This window comes from Microcebus murinus, chromosome 1 (genome assembly GCF_040939455.1).
Source record: "Microcebus murinus isolate Inina chromosome 1, M.murinus_Inina_mat1.0, whole genome shotgun sequence".
Taxonomy (NCBI): Eukaryota; Metazoa; Chordata; class Mammalia; order Primates; family Cheirogaleidae; genus Microcebus; species Microcebus murinus.
The window spans coordinates 5293019-5306215 of record NC_134104.1 but is presented as its reverse complement, the minus strand read 5'-3'; positions in this window follow the sequence as shown (position 1 = coordinate 5306215).

Genomic DNA, 13197 nt, shown 5'->3' with positions numbered 1-13197 from the left:
TTGACATCCCGAGATGCTCCATGGCAGCACCATGTATATGTCACATTCCTTCCCTTTGCCGGCTCCTTAACACGGGACCAGGTGCAGCGTGAGGACCATGGGAGGAGGAGGAAGGGATGCTGCTGTGTGCACGAGCACACACACACGCCTGGGTGTGCACATGGGAGGTGTGGTGGGAGTGACTGGGGTGGGTGTGACACTGTTCCTTTGGCAGGGCCCCGTTCCTTCCACGATGGCAGAGATCAAGAAAGATCAGCACACTTGGAGATTCGCTGTTATAAAAAAATCCCTCTGAAAATGCACACATCATCTATCGTAAGGAAATCCCTCCTGCCAGGTGATCCTCTGCAGCTGTCAGGCACAGGAAAACATCGGGGTCCTTCTGCGGGGCCCTCCGATTTCCCTCTCCGATTTCCAATCCGCGGAGAGCTAAGTAGGCTCGCTCTGGCCCCGACAGCCAGACAGGCCTCCCAGAAGCTCCCGGTGCTGTGGTCCCTGCTGAAATGGGGACCACAGGTTAAAGGGACACCCCGGGAAAATCTTGCTGAGACACTGGGGATACAAATACCATGAAAATCAGATGGGCTGTGGCGTAGCCTTCTTTGGAGTTTCCCGAAGCTACTAAAGCAAGCCAGGAACAAAACGAACACTTACATAGTTCATTTTAATTCCTCCACACCTTGTCCTCCAAGCACCCCCATTGTCCCCTTGTCCTCTAATTCACATAAAGCAAGTTAGGGGGCTCTCCCTGCTGGGTGTACCCTTGCTGGGGCTTGCCCTGCCCCGGCCTCTGGGAGCTAACCTGGCTTGTAACAAGAGTGCTCCCTTGCAAAGCAGAGGGTCGAGGGACTGGAAACACTCCTTCAACAGTGACAGTGGCCTGTTGGGGGCAGAAGGATGAGAGTGGGGTGGGGGCTGTGGCATTTGGAGAGGCCCCTCAATGACTGTGATATGCCTCTCTAGTCCCAATCACAGGACAAGGGTGTAACTAGCTCACTTTGAGCCACACGGATGAATTTCATCGTTGACTTCCCAGGTGGACTCATGAGAGTCTAGAACTCAGATGAAAGCAAGGGGGGATCCCCAGCGTACCCCCTCAGTGTAGGAATCGGGCACGTTGAGCCCGTGGCCTCACAGAGCCAGGGGAATGAGGAGTTCTTGCAGCTGCAGGCTTAGAGGGCCATGCGACACAGGTGGCAGCAATGTGGAGCATCACCGATCCAATTTCACTGGACTCACCTTTATTAAACTCCTACTGTGTGCAGACTTGGCGCTGTGGCACAAAGCAGGACAGTCCTCATGGAGTGGCCGGCAGGTGGGGGTGGGGGAGAGACACAGACACACAGAAGCCGGAATGGATGGAGGGGCAGAGTGAGGCGCTGTGGCAGGGCAGGGCCGCGTGGAGGGTCACTCGGGCATCCCCCAGGCACTGCCACCCTCGCCAGGGCACCGAAGGATGAGAGGAGTTCCCGGGTAAGTAAGGGCTGGGGGTGACGACGTGCCTGGACAGGAGCCTCGAGGAGGACACGCTCCGCTTGGCAGTCTCGGAGGCTGGAGTGTCTGCACACTGCCACCTGGGGGTGTGGCTCTGCTCCCTGCACTTGGGGAGCCCAGGAGGCAAGGCCCCAAGCTCTCGAGACTCAGAGCTGGATTCCTCTTTGACTATAGGATGGGCAAGTGACCACAGAGAAGTTGCCTTCCTCAAGTAGCCAGTTTCCTTAACTTTGAACTGATAACTAAGTCTACTTGGCAAGGTGGCTGGCAGAACGTTGGAAGTTTGAACTGAAGTCAAATGCATGAGTGCCTGGCTCGTTGCAGCTGTCTGACAAATGGAAGCTGCTGTTATTGACAGACCAGTGCGGTGAAGAGAGTCACTCCTGGCCTTAGGTACCAACACCCTTTTTCCTGACTCCCCCCAAGCCACGGGACTCTGCTTCTCTTGGCTGCAAGGGGTTGGCCCAGGGGAGTGGCCCAACTGGCCCAGGGGTGGGCTCAGCCAGGCAGGGTCTTTCTCTTGTGAGTCTGGGCTCATCGTCGTGGGAACTGAGCCAGAACAGGAGGGAGATGTTGTCTTGGAGTTGAAGTTGATATTGTGACAAGTTGAAGCTGCAAAGCTTTAAAAAAACTTTGCAAGAAGCTGCAACGGCTTGTTTGGGAAGAGCTGGAGGCAGATGCAGGAGAGGTATGAGACCCAAGATGCACGGGCCTGGGAGAGACGCAGGGGAAGCCAGGGTTGAGTCAGTCATTTGGTTGCAATGAACAGAAACCCACTTACGCTAGCTAAAAACGAGAGAGAATTATTCAGGTCTCACAGATATCCAAGAATAGAGCATCCAAGACACCCAAGAAAAGAATAGAATGCCAGAGGCAGGCAGAATTACATTAGATTTATAAATAAACTGGGGCACAGTGGGGAAGAATTGATGTCTTTATAATATTGTCTTTATAGCATTTTATGATGTTCAGTAAAGTTTTATAGTTGTCTTCATATAGGACTTGCACATTTCTTTTTGTTCTATTTCCAGGTATTTCATAGTTTTTGTTGTCCTTCTGAGTAGAGTCTTTTTCCAAAGTGTTCTCCAGTTGTTTTTGCCGTTATCTAAGAGAACTACTGATTTCTGCATATTTAACTCTGTTAACTATTCATCTTACTGAACTACAGAATACCTGATCATTTCTCAGTAGATATTTTTGGATTTCCAGGTAGACAGTCTTACCATCTGCAAATAATAATTTTGTCTCTTCTTTTCCACTACTTTTAATTTCTTTCTTGTTTTTCCTTGTGTTTTTCTTATAATTCATCCTCGTGTATTGAGGGAGGCTTGGGCATTATTTCAGCTGCAACAGTGACAATGACAGACCGTTTCATGAGGTGGTCATTTGCATAGGTCATCTATTTTGAACCGATTGATTTTAAATACATACGATTATATTTTCTTAAGTTCTGTGGGCCTCTTATTGTACTTTTGAAGGCACAGATTAACATTAATATTAACCTAGATAAATTAGTATAATTGTAAGGGGAGCCTGGGCAGGGGGAAAGAGTTTAGGGTTAGAGCTTATTTAGGATTTGTGTTTAAGGTGAGGGCTCACAGTAATGTCATAGTTAGGAGACTTCACTTCATCCCAACTCTAATCATAGGTGATGGAGGCAGGGTCTCTTGGCCACTCTGTGATGTGCAGTGCCTTGGTCAGCTAGGACTGCTGCAATGAAATAGCATAGGCTGGGTGGCTTAAGCAATAGAATTTTGTTTCTCACGGTTCTGGAGCCCGGGAAGTCCAAGGTCTAGGTGCTGGCAGACTTGGTTCCAGGTGAGGGCTCTCTTCCTGGGGTGCGGATGACCAACCACCTTGCTGCTGTGTCCCCACGTGGCAGAGAGAGTGGGAACTCTGGTGTCTTGTCTTCTTCTTCTTATCAGGGCACTGACCCCATCATGGGGGCCCCACCCTCTTGACTTCATCTAAGCCTAATTACCTCCCAAAGGCGTCCCCTGCTAACACCATCATCGTGGGGGTTCAGGGCTTTACCATATGAATTTTGAAGGGGCACACATTCAGTGCATTACATCCGGTTTACCTCTGTGCTTCATTTCTTATAATTTAATCAGAAAATTTCATCAGCCTAGCTTACAGCAACGTCAAATTCCTGGGCTCAAGCAATCCTCCTGCCTCAGCCTCCTGAGTAGTTGGGACTACAGGTGTGTGCCACCACACCTGGCTATTTTTTTCTGTTTTTAGTTGCCTGGCTAATTTTGTCTATTTTTTTTTTAGTAGAGATGGGATCTTGCTCTTGCTCAGGCTGGTCTCAAACTCCTTACCTCAAACGATGTTCCCTCCTTGGCCTCCCAGAGTGCTAGGATTATAGGTGCGAACCACCGTGCCCAGCCAGGTCCTGTTCTTGATGGGACTTATTACTTTTTTAATGTCACATGCATCACTGTGATTCTTTGATGAACACTTTTCTCCTCCACTCAGCTCCATGAAGTCAGGGGTGCCCGTTTCACTGGAAGTTTGAATGCTGTGTAGGTACTTGCAGTAAGAATGAATGAATAAAAGCATGCCCAAGTGTGCGGTGTGCACTCTGCAGAAATCCAAACCCTGGATGTATTTGCGGGCAGAGGGACATAAAGAAGCCCCCGTGTTTTCATTCAGTAAATAGCCAAGGGAGCCCTTGAGTTGGTCAGAGTTCAATGCTGGCTTGTACACTTCAGGCTTTCATTTTGCTTTTTAAAGAGGGTCTTAGAAAGCCAACTGTGTTATGGATTTTTTTTTTTTGTCATCTCAGTTTATAAGGGATAGACAAAGAATGGAATTCAGGACAGGCAAGCACCAACATACATTTCTAGGTCTTTCTGCATCCGACCCCCTAAAAGAGCTGAACAAATCCTCAAGCCTAGGATGGCCTCAAGATCAACAGGTGCCTGAATATTACAAAGCCAGGAACCTGCTTTTCATATTTTTTATTGTCATTTTTTTCCATGTAGAACATAGCTCTGCCTCTAACCTACCCTCACTGTGGGGAGTGGACTGCCCTGGACTTGTGCTCAGCCCAGCCGGGCATCCGCCAGACTCAGTCACTAGCACTGGGGTTGCCCTGGAAAGAACCACAATTTCCTCTGGCCTCAGTCTCTTCCTCTACACAACAGTTATAATAAAGCTCTTAGGGAGCAGGGAAGGACTAAAAGTCACCTGTATGGAGTCCTTCCAGTGTGGCAATTTGTGGCAACCCACTAAGCACTTTACACGTACTATTTCATTAAATCTTAACAGTTGCATAGAGTATGCAGTTGCATAGAGTACTTTATCCCCATTCTATAGATGAGGAAACTGAGGCTCAGAGAGAGTGAGGCATACAATGGGAGCCATGCAGCCGGGGCGGGAAGAGGGTGAACTCCTCATCTGGGTCTGACTTGAGAGCCGGAAGTCTCTGACACCCAAGTCACCCAGTAGGAGGCATTCAATGCCAATGTACTTTGTAACTTACCGTGCTTCCTGTCCACATGGGGCACAATGTCCGGTGACCCACATGAGGACTCCTGCAATGACTCAAGTCCTTTGGGGATCCTTCTGCCTCTGAATACCAGGGTGGTGGGCGTAGATAGAAAAAGGCCCATCAAGGATGTCCTAATCCCCAGAAAGTGCGAACATGTTGCCTTCTATGTCCAAAGGGGTTTTGCAGATGTGATTAATTTCAGGATTTTGAGGTGGAGAGATCGTGCTGGACTGTCTGAGCTGCCCCAGCTTTATAAGGAGGAGGCAGGAGGATCCAAGCCAGTAAAAGGAGATTTGACAGTGGAAACAGAGGTTGGAGGGATGGGCTTAGAGCAGGGGTGGAGAACATGTGCTCTTCTAGGTCCTTAAGTGCAGCCTTCTGACTGAATCCACATTTTACAGGACAAATCTTTTTATTTTTATTAATACATTTTTGTTCATCTTTTATATTTTTATTTTTTTAAATGCACATATTTAAAACACCAAAGAATAAAATAAGTTTCAACAAAATAATCCTCCCAGATCAACCGGCACAGCTAGAATATTAGTAAGCCATAGGGGCTAAACTGACAGCTGCTACGCTCATGATTTAGTTCTAACTTCCCCCGCCTGTCTGGCACCACCACTATAGGAGGCTGGTTGGCAAGAGCTTACGGGGGTCGAGTACGCTAGTCTGTTACCAGCTTTTTCACAATTGTGCACTGCGTTTCTGTTTGAAGTAGAATTTGTGAATAGTTGCACAGCTTGGCAGTATTTTTTAATTCTGTCTGCCTAACAACCCATCATGCCAAAGAAGACCAAGAGAACACTAAAGGCAGAAAACAGATTTTTTTTTAAATGAAGATTGGGAATTGTAATCTTATTTCTGCTAAAGATAGGATGATTTGCTTGCTTTGTGATACTGCAACATCAACATTAAGAAATTCAATGTTCATCAGCATTATAACAGTCATAACGACCACAAAAATTTTAAATCAGAGGGAGAGGCATGAAAGGTTGTATTGCAGAAATTAAAAGATGAAAAGCAAAAGCAAAGACAATTCTTTCAAGCAGCAATAAGACCTGGAAATGATGTCACCAAAGCAACTTATAAAGTAGTTTATATACTTGGGGAAAAGAGGAAGCCATTCGGTGATATAGAAATTGTGAAAGAATGCATTGTCGAAGTTGTAGGATGCTTAGACCCCCGATAACATTTCAAAGTATTAATACAAACAACTGCCTCCTTCGAGGAGAACCATAACTGATCGGCAGAATAAATTAGCCTTCAACTTAGCATTAGTCATGCAATACTTCAAAAGGAACATATATGTTATTCAATCACTTTGGATGAATCAACTGATACTACTGTGCAGGTTTTATATTTCATTTAGGCCATAACAGAAGATTTTCTTTGCTATGAAGATTTACTCACTTTGGGCACTCTTGCAAACAGAACCCAAGGGATAGATATCTTCAACAATTTTCAAGATAAATTTCGTGAAGTTGGACTGAATTTGGTACATTTAGTGAGTGTGTGTACAGAAGGTGCACATTCCATGACAGGAAAACATGAAGGGATTATTGCATAGATCAAAAAAAGTATTAACAGATCCAGATGCTCTCATTTCTTTTCACTGTATCTTGCATCTGCAAAATCTCTGTGCTAAAGCTACCATTTTAAGTGACACTTTGTAACAAGTCATAAGTACTATTAACTGTATTCGTGCAAATGTAACATGGCATCATCTGTTTTGTAACATGCTAAAGTTGACCAACAACGGATTTGCTGTATCATTCTGAAATGCATTGGCTATCACAGGGACATGTGTCAGCCAAAATTTTATCTCTGTGAGAACAGAGAATTAAATTTTATGAAGAACAGAATCACCAATATGAATTATTGAAAAGAGATTTCTATGGGAATGCAGCATTTCTGTCAAAGCATTTTCATGTCAAATCAAAACAACTTGCATATTTCTTTGTAGGATAAAACTAAGTGTATATATATATGACATGTGGCAAAAAAAACCAAGCATTTCGAAAAAAGCTATCTTTTTTCAAAACACTTCCTCTTCAAAAAGAAATCTCGGATGAACATTTTCCCTGGTTAGTAAAAGTCACCGATGAGCAGGATGACATATGCGAATTATTTGAAGAATAGGCAGCTGTTATAGACCTACTAACTGGAGAATACAATGAACAAAGGTTCACTGACTTTGAGAATCATGACATCACACTCTAATTAGTATCTCAGCCTCACCTAGCTGATACCACCAAGGCACCTAAGAACCACAGATGGAATTGATTGAGCTCTCAGTAGATGCCATTTTAAAGTCATTTTATCTCATTTATTTTATCTCATATGACTTTATCTCATTTTAAAGTCATTTGATGCTAAGAAAGATTCAATTGAAATATGGAAAAATGTAGTTAAATACCCATGCTTTCAGCAACATGCCCGAAAAATGCTTTCTAACCACTTATTGCTGCGAATCTACATTGTTCTACCTAACCCAAATCAAGATGCCCTTAGGGTCACAAGTGACTGACACCCATCTAGATGATCAACTGACACTGTGGCCCTCCAAGCTGCAACCAGATAGTCAAATGCTTTCCAACAAAAAGCAAAACAACAGAGTCATTAAAAGGCTAATTAACTTCAAAATTAACAGTTTTCCTTTTTTTTTAAGATTATTAAGAACATAGTAGTTAGATTTTTACAAAATAATTTACATTTTTAGGTATATCTAATTGAAGTTTCTTGAATGCACTCTTATTTGATTACAGCTGAGTTAATGTGGCTTCCAACATGAAAATGTTCCCTGCCCCTGGCTTAGAGGATGGAAGAAGGGGCCCCGAGCCAAGGAAGGTGGCTTCTAGACACTGGAAAAGGGGAGACACAGATTTTCCTGGGAGCCTGCAGAGTGAACACAGTCCTGCCAGAACTTTGATTTTACCTTCCTAAGACTCACTAGATTTCTGAGCTCCAGAATCATAGCACAGTAAATCTGTGTGGTTCGAAGCTGCTAGGTTTGTGGTTAATGCTTGTATAGCAGCAGCAGAAAACTCTAATACAGTGCTGTGTCCTGTGCCAGGTCTCTTGTACCTGAACTCTAGGTGTGGTCTTGCAGCTTACCTGTTCTACGTGTGTTTGTTATTATCGCCCCTGCTCATGGGGAGTCCCTTGATAGGAGACACCTCAGTTTTATCCCTCTCTATAAGGACAGAGCAGATATATCAGAGAGCCAGTAAATCTCTGGGTGCAAGCGAGATGACCCACAGATCACCGGTCTGGGGCCGGAAGTTGCAGCAACATGATCACAGCACAGTCTTCATGGGACCCCCTGGGCCAGGGAGGTGCTGAGGGCTGAGGCAAGCGGCATCCTGGCGTGAGCCGCTACTGTGACCTGACAACCGGAGGTGAGCTTTGGAGGCTGGCCCGTGGCCAGCACTTGCTGTCACCGCAGATTTTCTCATTGTTCAGGTGTGGCTCAGGCTCTTTTGTGCAATTTGTTTGCAACCGAGCTAGCAGCCTCTGCAACGCCAGGGCACTGAGCCAAGCCCATAAACACCGCGGCGTGCACAGCCCTGGCATTGCAGAGCTGCGGCTGACGGGAGCGCTGGAGCTCTGCACCATTCGCGTTCCTGCCAAAGCACCCGATTTCCCCAGCCCCGACCTCCACTGCGGCCCAGCTCCAAGTGGGGGGCATAGGCGGCTCTGCCCGTCCTCCCGCTGTGCAGGAACAGAAGGGTGGTGGAGCAGGAAGCAGGTGTTTTCTCGCTTTGAGAACCTCTGGGGAGGAGCAAGGGTGGGGGAACTCCAAGGAGAGGTGGGGCTGTCGCTGGGCTCGCCGTGCGTGATGGCTGGGTGGGGCCGGGTGCACACGCACGTTCTGCAGCAGCCTGGGGGTGCCTGGCTCTCACCCTCACAGGTCTCTGTGGCCATAAATCAAACTGAGTTAATGCTGCGAGCTGCCTTGGGCATCTCACCCACTCCTGTGTTTTATAAACAAACAAAGCAAAGCTCCGAGGAATGGAGTGGCTGCTCCGCGACCGCGTGGCAGGGCCTGGGCACAGCGTCCTTCGGGGCCAGCCCATCTCCCAACAAAGGTTAACCCACAGAGAGGCAGACGAGACCCAGCCACCCCCTCCATCAGAGGTCCAAGGCCCCAAGAGGCACGTGCTGGCCAGGCTGCCCACGCGTCTGCTCCAAGTCCCTGTGAGTGGAAGTGGGGGAAAGATCAGAAGCCAACAGACAGTGGTGCACTTCCTTGCTATTCTAGTCTGAATTTAGGACAGAGCGTGGAGGGGAAGGGATGTGGCAATGAGCTTTGACACTCGGCACTGCTTCAGCCAGCACACCAGAGAACAGTGGCTTCCGCAGGAGGGTTCGTGTGTCTGACGCGTGACATTCTGGATGAAGTGTCCAGGGCTAGTAGCATCAGGAACAGAACTTCCACCTCGTCTGGCTGTCCTCAGGCTCCCGCCTTTCCCTTCTGGTCTGAGATGGATCACCCCTGTGTCCGTGTCCGGCCGCAGGAAGGGGACAAAGTGATAGACTTCTGGGAGGGTGGAGACAGAGGGGCAGTGCACAGTCTCTGGCTCATGTCCCCTCTTTTGTGGCCCAGGCTATGTAGATGGGCATGCATGTGGCCCAAGTGCCACGGACAGTTGGCACTGGTCCACTCCTCCCGGTGCTGTGGGGCCTGGGGACGTGTGTTGGGTGTGGCAGCAGGTGTCTCCCTTCCCGCCCCCACCTTCCCAGCACTCGTCCTTCCCGCGAATGCTGGTGCTCCTCCCCGGCGTGCTTCGCTTCCTCCTCTGTCTCGCACCCCTGCTGCCCTCCCCACGCTTCCCTGTGTAACCTCCCAAATAAGCCACTTGCACTCCCACCCTTGCTTCAAGGTTTGCTACTGGGGGAACCCAGCCCAAGACATATGGCAAAGGAGACGTGTAGGCATTTTTAGCTAAAACTCCAGGTTCCGAGACTTCTGGACCATATGCACCATCTGCTTTGTTTATGTCATAGTTTCTCACAATCTCCTTTTATTTAAAAAATCAGCCTCTGAAGATCACAATGGGCAAACATTGGCATGGTCTTTGCCCGTCAAGAGTGGTTTCCCTTCCTTGGAGGAAAACTTTCCTGGCAAGGGAAGGAGGGTGGAGCGGGAGGGCGTGACCAACAGGCTCAGGGGCAGCATTGGTCTGAGTCCCGGGTCCGTGAGGATGGCAGAGATGTGGTCTCCACCTCCCGGGCAGGTGTGTTCTGGCGGGGGAGTGACAACGTCAGCGTAAGAGACGGCGAGGCAGAGCAGGAAAGCAGTTGCAAGCTGTGCTGCATGGAGCTCACGCTTATGAAGAAGGGACTTTGTCCTCGAGCAGTGGCGAGGTCTCCGTGGGCAGCCTGAAGGCTGAGCTTCCTGGGGAGGAGCGGGGCGCAGGGAACAGGAGAAAGGGCAGTCCGGGAGTGAGGCTCTCGCCATCCGTGACTTCTGCGTCCCAGCAGCTTCAGCCGCAAAACCCTCCCTTTCGGCGCCTCGGGGATTGAACATGCACTTTCCCTCGGCTTTCTCAGGTGGGTGGAACATGAATCTCAGGCGGCTTCAGGGACGTTGCTTCCTTCATTGATCTGTGTGCTAGGACTTGCTGCTCTGCTCTCTGGGACACGCTGGCATCTGGGCTCAGCTTCTGCGTCTCGGGGTAACGAGGGATGTGCTCTCTCCCCGTGACCGGTGTCTTCCACGTGCTGCCTGCTTGTTCTTTGTGGGAGCTCCCTCTGTCTCGAAGTAGTCCTCACCCCCCAAGAACAACGCCTTGTGGTTGGTCCAGCATTAGTCACCTCCAAGCTGTCTGCCCTCAAGACACCTGCTTGCCGGGGGCTCCCTGCTGCCTTGTGCCAACACTGCTTCAGTGGACGTGAGCAGCGTGCTTGGCCCTGCCGCCTGCACACGGCGGCATCTGTCTCCCGGCCCGGTGCTATTCTAGGACTGTGAAACGCTATTTCAGCTGGAGTCAGTTCTGCTTGGAGTGAGACTGATGGCACTGCGGCCCCTCAGAGTTTTCAAGAGTCCTATCTTTCCTCTTTTCCTATAGTTTCTAAGCCCCAGGCTACGATTTCCCAATTTTCTGGATGAACAATTTTACGAGCTCAGTTACCTTCCACACAGATTCCATCGTCTCTATCTTGCTTTAAACATGATGCCCAGTCTGGATCGAGTCAGCCCTGGGGTGGGCCTCTTAGCTTCCTCCGGCCTGGGACCACACTCTTCTCAATTCTCGGCCTCCCCAGGACGGTGGCTCTGCAGACTCTGCCACTCCAAGTTTTGTGATAAGAAGTCTGATTTTGTCTCTGAGCCAACGGTAACTCTAGTAGGTTGCAGGGATAGGGTGGGATTACCAGCACTTTGTGCAGGTCACTCTATCCTGCCCTACATCTGCTAGAAAGATCCAGAACTTGATGCACCACTGAGGGTGAGGGGCTGGAATGGTCTAACTTTGCTTCTCTCTGCCCTTTCTGACACTCAGCCTTCTCCTTTCTGTCTTGTCCAGGTCTTACTTTAGACTCCGTGACAGTACCGGCCGATTGCTCAGGATGATCGTGCTGGCTGCTGGGACGTGGTTGAACACTCAGGCAGCGTGGCTCTCTCTCCCAGACAGTCTGACGAGCAGGTGCAGCGCCCCTGGCGGCTCCCACCCAGGGAGGGACTCAGGGCTCAGGCACCATCCCCTGAGTGACTTTGCATCTCCAGGTCACTTCTTCCGAGAGAAAGAGCTTGGATGACCACAGGTGTGTCAGTTCCCGAGGGTTTCCGGAACAAATTGCCACAAGCCCAGGGCTGAAACAGCAGAAACTTACTGTCTCACAGTTCTGGAGGTCTGAAGTCCAGGATCAAGGTGTCAACCAGGTGGGGTCCCTCTGAGGCTCTGAGGGGGAACCTGGTCCCCCTGTTAGCTCCCGATGGTCACTGACAGTCCTGGGCATTCCTTGGTGTGTTGACACATGACTCTGGTGTCTGCCTCCATCTTTACATGGCCCTCTTCACCGGGTCTCTGTGACACGTGTCCCTGGATTCAGGGCACCCTGAATCCAGGGTGATCTCGTCTTCCCATCTTTAACTTAGTTACAGCTGCAAACCCCGTCTTTCCAGATAAGGTCCCCTTCACAGGTGCTGGTTAGGACTTGGCTATATCTCTTTGGGGGCTGCTATTTAATCTGCCACACACTGTTCGTTTGTCAGGCCTGGGAGTGGCACACATGTCCACCCACCTTCCCTCGGTCATATCAGGTCACACGGCACAGCCCTGGTTTTGAGGAGGGCTGGGAAGACAGCTGCCCTGTTTGCACAGGGAAAGGAATTGGAGGCGGGAACACTTGGCTAGTCTCTGACAGGGTGGGTGGCCAAGGCACAGGGGCATGTCCTCTGTGCTGGATGCCCTGCTGTGCGCGTGCAAGGACTGCCTTGTCTTAGTCCTCACAAGAAGCCTCTGGGGTAGACGCTTGCAGCTACCCGATTTTCAGATAGGTAAACAGAGGCACAGAATCATTGCACACATTTCCCAAGGTCATTTGTAAACAGTGGCGCCACTGTTTCTAGCTGAGCAGACTGTTTTCAGAGCCTGTGCCTTTTGCACCTCTCATCATACTGACTCCTGGTGGCACTTGTCCTTGTGGGACGTTGTCACTTTCCCCTCATGTCCTCACGCCTGTCCTCAGGCCTTCTTTTGCTCAGCACTGGGGGCCGGGCCAGCCTGAGCTAGGTGCTGACTGGTGCTGCCTTTCGCCCGCCCTGCTCTTTCTCTCACCCTGGAAGGCGTTTCAGCTTCCTTCTCCCCTCGGTGCCTTGCTCAAGGACACGCCGGGGACTGAAGACTCAGCCAAAGTTCTCACCTTCTGGTCCAGAAACTGGATGGCACCAATTGACAGGAGTGACAAGGCAGATGTCCCAAGTTGATGAAAGCAAATGTTGACAGATTCATCTGCCAGAGAAGCAAAGCGGATCCGGGGAGCCTGATGTGCATTCGTCAAGCACAAATATCGACTCCTGAATGCAAGGATGCTGCGAATTTATTTCTATTTTGGCTCTCCCAGAACTGCACTTCAGCAGCTCCGGCAGAATCTACACTGAGCTGCAAAACATCAGTTGGCAGCCCGTTTGAAGCGGGTCCAAACTACCTTGTCCGAGCAGAGCCACACAGCATATTTGAGAGCAGGAAGGCCCCGGG